Here is a 6,794-nt window from a genome sequence, read left to right on the forward strand (position 1 = left end):
TTAAATTACATGCTTAACATTACAAGATTATCCTAAGCTACAAACCCTAACATCAACAGCTTTAGTCCTAAGCTAAGAAGCCTGACAAAGCTGACGGTGAAGAGAAACGGATGGATAATAATTAATTCTTCTTCCTACTTTCAACAAAGAGAACAACAAGACGAATGATCCGTTCTTGCTGACGGAGAGCTTCTCTCCTTTCCTCTTCCAGATGCTCACAATGGTGATGATAGTCCATATAGAAGAATAAGAGGTCTGTGAGGACCTCTTGGGAAACTGAGTCCCAGATTTCATCAGGAATGACAATTACATGCCACTCCTGCCGCCAATCAGCACAGTTCAACTCGATAGTAAAAGTGTCATAGTTCAGGAGCAAGGTGAAACGAACCATGTTTTTGATGAGTATGAAAAAAATGAGTTTGAGAGAAAATGAGAGATGTGTTGGTTGGAATGAGGTGTTGGTTTATATAACCAATAGAATACTAAGAGACGTAGGGAAAATTGAATGGTTACAGGTAGAAGTAATTATACCTCGTCTCCCTAGACTAATGAGTAATAATAACAGTCATTGGAAGTTTAAAACAAGAGTTAATGAGCACACTGAACCAGTAAAAATTACTATTCATTTACGAGTACCACTAATCTAAATTATGTTGACTGTTAATATCTCACCCAAACATATTCTGATTTTAGGAATGACTATTTCAGATTTTAACCACAAATAAGTCAAGTAAAGAATCAGGATTTAATATCAGAACTTAGACTTATATCAAAACTTAACAATCATCAGAACATGACTCCTTAACTCGAAAAGTGAATAATTATTTCTGTAATTCTTCACACAAATTCTGATTTCGTTTCTTCAGAATTTAATCATCAGAATTTCCATCATAACTTGTCCTCGGAATTTATGCAGCTAAAACTTAAACTGTTCATCTAAAACAACATTTATCACCACATTAATTTTCATCATTCATATGGAGTGTATGTGTGTGCAGTAAGCTAAATATCAGATAAAGATTAAAGTCTGATTCACTTCAGTATATCTTAGAAATAAGGCATAACTAAGAACTTTGCTCAAAATCTGTCATGATTCTGAAGTCTACTTTAGAATGAGTTCATGCATGAGTCTACCTCAACTGTTTTATGCTCATTTTATGCATCTTTTGAAATTCCATTTTACAGTGGCTTCTCAGTGTAAGTGATCCACGACTGCTTATCAGAATTTATGCTATTATCAGAGTATTTCTCCAGTAACCATAGAGTGTGAAAAGTCACCAAGAAAATATTTATTTTGCTTTTCTGATGCATATTACTTAATACCAGCAATGCACTTGGGTCTTCCCTTCCACATTTTTACTCTAGATCTCAAAGGAGTACCTGATAAGTGAGGCTTATCAGCACTTAGTACATCCACCAGATTTACTAACATCAGAACTTAACAGATAAGAAACACTATTCTAGTTTTTGACTTAGTAATAAGATACACAAAGTAAACTTCAACTAAACTCAATATCAGAATTTGCTTGTGTTAAAAGATTTCCACATAAACAATTACTTCAAACATGGGACTTTAGTATATTAAAGACTACTAGGTCAACATCTAGCACAGTTATCCTCATTGGATTGAATAATCACAGAAGCATGCATATCACTTTCAGAGTTTAGAAATTCACATCAGACAACAATCAGCACTTAAGCAATTTTCAATTTAAGCACATAATACACAAAGATAGTAATATCTGTATATACTGATCATAAAATTTGATACATCAGAACAAAAACTAAGCAGATTTAGGGAAAAAACCTGAAACCATTCCAAGTTCATTTACCAATCTTGTAAAAGTGGCTTCACATAGTGGTTTTGTGAAGATATCTGCTAGTTGTTGATCTGTTGGAACAAAATGCAATTCCACTGTACCTTCATCCACATGTTCCCTTATAAAGTGGTAACTAATGCTGATGTGCTTTGTCATTGAGTGTTGAACTGGATTACCTGTCATAGCAATAGCACTTTGATTATCACAGTAAATAGGGATTTTAAAATATGTCAACCCATAATCCAGTAACTTATTCTTCATCCAAAGAATCTGTGCACAACAGCTTCCTGCAGCAATGTACTCTGCTTCTGCAGTTGATGTGGAAATTGACTTTTGTTTCTTGCTAAACCAAGAAACCAATCTGCCTCCAAGAAATTGGCAGCTTCCACTTGTGCTTTTCCTGTCAATTTTGCATCCTGTAAAATCTGCATCTGAGTAACCTATTAGTATAAAGTCTGATTCTCTAGGATACCACAATCCCAGATCAGCTAGTCCCTTAAGATACTTAAAAATACTTTTCACAACTGTTAAGTGAGGTTCTCTTGGATCTGCTTGAAATCTTGCACAAAGACAGGTATCATATATGATATCAGGTCTACTAGCAGTTAGATAGAGTAGTGAACCAATCATACCTCTGTAATCAGTAATATCTACTGTGATACCATTAACCTTATCCAATTTTGTTGCAGTGGCCATGGGAGTGGATGCACTTGAACAATCTTGCATTCCAAATTTCTTCAGCAAGTTTCTGGTGTACTTGGATTGACAAATAAAAGTGCCTTCTTCATTCTGCTTGACTTGAAGGCCCAGAAAATAGCTAAGTTCCCCCATCATACTCATTTGATATCTTGACTGCATCAGTTTGGCAAAGTTTTTGCAAAGTCTGTCATTTGTAGAACCAAAAATGATATCATCAACATATATCTGCACCAAAAGTAAGTCCTTTCCATGGTTGAGGTAGAACAGTGTTTTATCAATAGTTCCTCTGTTAAATCCACTTTCTAGAAGAAACTAAGCTAAAGTCTCATACCATGCTCTTGGAGCTTGCTTAAGGCCATAAAGTGATTTGTCTAGTCTGTAGACATGATTAGGAAATTTTGAATCTACAAAAGCTGGAGGTTGTTCAACATATACTTCCTCTTCCAATTCTCCATTGAGAAGAGCACTTTTCACATCCATTTGAAAGACAGTAAACTTTTTGTGAGTAGCATAAGCCAAAAATATCCTTATGGCTTCCAATCTAGCAACTGGTGCAAATGTTTCATCATAATCAATTCCCTCCTGTTGAGAATATCCTTTTGCAACCAGCCTTGCTTTATTCCTTGTAATTATGCCATCACTATCAGTTTTGTTTCTGAAAACCCACTCTGTACCAACAACAGATCTGTTCTTTGGTCTTGGCACTAGGGTCCAGACTTTTCTTTCAAATTCATTTAACTCTTCCTGCATTGCTTGCACCCAATCAGCATCTTGAAGAGCTTTTTCCACTTTCTTTAGTAAAGTCTGAGAAAGAAAAGAATTATAAAGACATTCATTTGATGTAGCTATTCTAATTCTGATATTTGTATCAGGATTTCCAATTATTAAGTCAGGTGTATGTGATTTAGTCCACTTCCTTGCAGATGGAAGGTTTTCTCTAGAACTGGATGCTCCCCCATGATCCATGCCATCTTCATCAACATTTCTGATGCTCCCCCTGAAACTATGCTCTCTGAGTTTGATCCTTCAGAATTTGAGTTTCCAGACTTATCAGAACTTAGCTCATCAGAACTTGATGAATCAGAACTTGAAAAGCTAGTTGTAGGTTCTGATGTTTCTTAAGATGTGGTTGTATCTTCAGTATGCTCCCCCCTGCACAGGTGCATCTTCCTTTGGCGTAGTCACCACAGTTTCAATAACATTAGAGTTTAATTCATCAGAGTTTGCAGTATCAGAATTTAGACTGTCAGGATTTACAGTATCAGAAATTAAATCTTCATTTTCAAATCTCAGCTGATCATGATCATTGAAATCTTCAAGTCCAGTAATCTTCTTATCATCAAAGGAGACATTGATAGATTCCATGACAACCCTTGTTCTTAAATTGTAGACTCTGAAGGCTTTTGTGGAAAGTGGATATCCAACAAAAATTCCTTCATCAGCTTTTAAATCAAATTTGGATAGCTGTTCAGAATGAGTCTTAAGAACAAAACACTTGCATCCAAATACATGAAAATACTTCAGATTTGGCTTCTTTTTCTTCACCATCTCATATGGTGTCTTTCCATGCTTGTTAATGAGTGTTGCATTCTGAGTGAAATAAGCAGTCTGCACAGCTTCAGCCCAAAAATAGGTTGGTAGCTTTACTTCATCAAGCATAGTTCGTGCAGCTTCAATAAGAGTTCTATTCTTTCTTTCAACAACTCCATTTTACTGTGGAGTTCCAGGGGTAGAAAATTCATGCTTGATTCCATGGTCTTTGCAAAACTCTTCCATGATCAAATTCTTGAACTCAGTGCCATTATCACTTCTTATGATCTTCACAGAATATTTGACCAATTTATCCAGTTGCTTGACATGATCAATCAAGATAGATACAGTTTCACTTTTTGTGTGCAAGAAATACACTCATGTGTATCTGGTGAACTCATCCACTATGACCATAGCATATTTCTTCTTTTCAATAGACATGACATTCACTGGACCAAATAGATCAACATGTAGTAGGTGATAAGGCTCAAGAATTGATGACTCAGTCTTGCTCTTGATTGAAGATTTTCTTTGTTTTGCCTTCTGGCATGAATCACAAAAGCCATCAGGAGCAAATACTGATTTTGGTAGTCCTCTCACAAGATCTTTCTTGACTAGTTCATTTATATTATTGAAATTTAAATGAGAGAGTTTCTTGTGCCAATTCCAGCTTTCTTCAATTGATGCTCTACTTAACAGACAGATTGCAAAACCATCAGTACTTGTTGAAAGCTTGGCTTCATAAATGTTACCATGCCTGTATCCTTTCAGAACAACTTTGCCTGTAGATTTGCTTACAACTTCACAGTGTTCTTCAAAGAAATCCACATGATAACCTCTGTCACAGATTTGACTAACATTGAGCAGATTGTGTTTAAGTCCTGAGACCAGAGCTACTTTCTCAATGATGACATTTCCAAGATTGATATTGCCATATCCTAGTGTTTTTCCAATATTGCCATCTCCATAAGAAACACTTGGGCCAGCTTTCTCCAGAAAGTCTGATAATAGGGCTTTATTTCCAGTCATATGTCCTGAGCATCCACTGTCCAGAACTAGGATGTTTTTCATATTGCCCTGCAATCACAAAGACCACTAATGATTAGTTTTAAGGACCCAGACTTGCTTGGATCCTTTATCCTTATTAAGTTTGTTACTAGAACAGTAAAAAGGGAGAGAAAGAGTGACATTTACAGTGGATTTAGCATCAGAGTTTATGTTAATATTTTTCTTATCAGCATTTACACTATCAGACTTTGTATTAGAACTTACACTAGAAGGAACAATGCTAACTTTCTTTAAAGAAGGTTTTATTTGATAATAATCATAGTACAAACTATGATATTGCTTACAAGTATAAATGGAATGCCATAAACTACCACAATGAAAACAAGGATTTTGTGGCCTATATCTAACAGACTGACTCTTAACTCCTGACTTTGAAGGTAAGGAGTTTATGTTCTTATTCTTCCTGCAAAAAGAAGCCAGATGGTTAGAACTTCCATAGTTATGACATATTTTTCTAGGAGCATGAGGAACATGCTTATAATCATTGCTTTTATTCACACCTTCCTTTCCATTCCTATTTTTCCTAGGTGACTTTACCTTGTTTACATTCTTAACATCTTTCAGCTTATGCTTAAGCTGCTTCTTTATCATTAAGCCTACGTTAACTTCAGTTGGCTTTTCCTGTTTTAGTTTATCAGAAGTTAATTCCTCTTTAACTTCTGATTTCTCAGTATTAGACTTTACAACTACAAACTTAACAGGTTTTACCTTTGGCTTTTGTTGAACAACTATAGGCTTAATTTTTACAGTTCCTTTATCATTCTTATCATCTCCATAACCTAAGCACTCTTTCCAGTTTCCACTACTTAACAAATTCTGAGTTGTTCTGCCAGAGTTAATCCAAGTCTTGATAATCTCTCTTTCCTTTTCTAAATCAATTTTTAGGGATTCATTGATTTTAACTACTTCATCCCTAACATAGAAAGCATCATCTCTATCTTTTTGAGTTTGTTGGAACATGACTAACTCTTTTTCTAAATAATCATTCCTCTTTTTACAAGCAAGATTTTCAGAAGTTAATCTTTCACATGTTAAAATTTGATCTCTATAACTAATGAACATGGTTTTAAATATCTTCTCAACTCATTAATGTCATCAGTATGAAAGGCATAAGTAGTTTGAGGTACCTTTAACTCAGCAGATTCAGAACTGCTATCAGTATTTGCCATCAAGGATCTGAAGTGTATGTCCAGCTTTTCTTCTTTATGACAAGAGCCTTGCCTTTATCACTCTTCACTTTCTTGCAATCAGGAGATATGTGGCCTTTCTCACCACGGTTGTAGCATTTGACATTTGTGTAATCTCCTCTGTCAGACTTTCCTCCTTTGCCTTCAGATTTTTTGAAACTCTTCTTATCAGAACTTGCACCTTTCCTGGAAAACTTCTTCCCCTTCCTGAATTTCTTGTATGCAATCCTTGTGATTCATTTCATCATAAGAGCACACAGCTTCATCATCTCTTCATCAGCATCCATCTCAGGCAAGCTTTCAGTTTCTGAGTCATCATCACTATCAGAACTTGATGACTCAGTATCAGACTTTGTGATGAGCGCTTTTTCCTTGCCTTTCCTTGAGGTAGCTGCTTTGGAGGATTCTTCCTTAGCTTTAAGAGCAACTGTCCTTGACTTTCCTCTTGCTTCTTTGTTCCATCTCAAGTTCATGAGTCTTGAGCATCCCA

This window comes from Apium graveolens, chromosome 8, assembly GCF_009905375.1.
Source record: "Apium graveolens cultivar Ventura chromosome 8, ASM990537v1, whole genome shotgun sequence".
NCBI lineage: Eukaryota > Viridiplantae > Streptophyta > Magnoliopsida > Apiales > Apiaceae > Apium > Apium graveolens.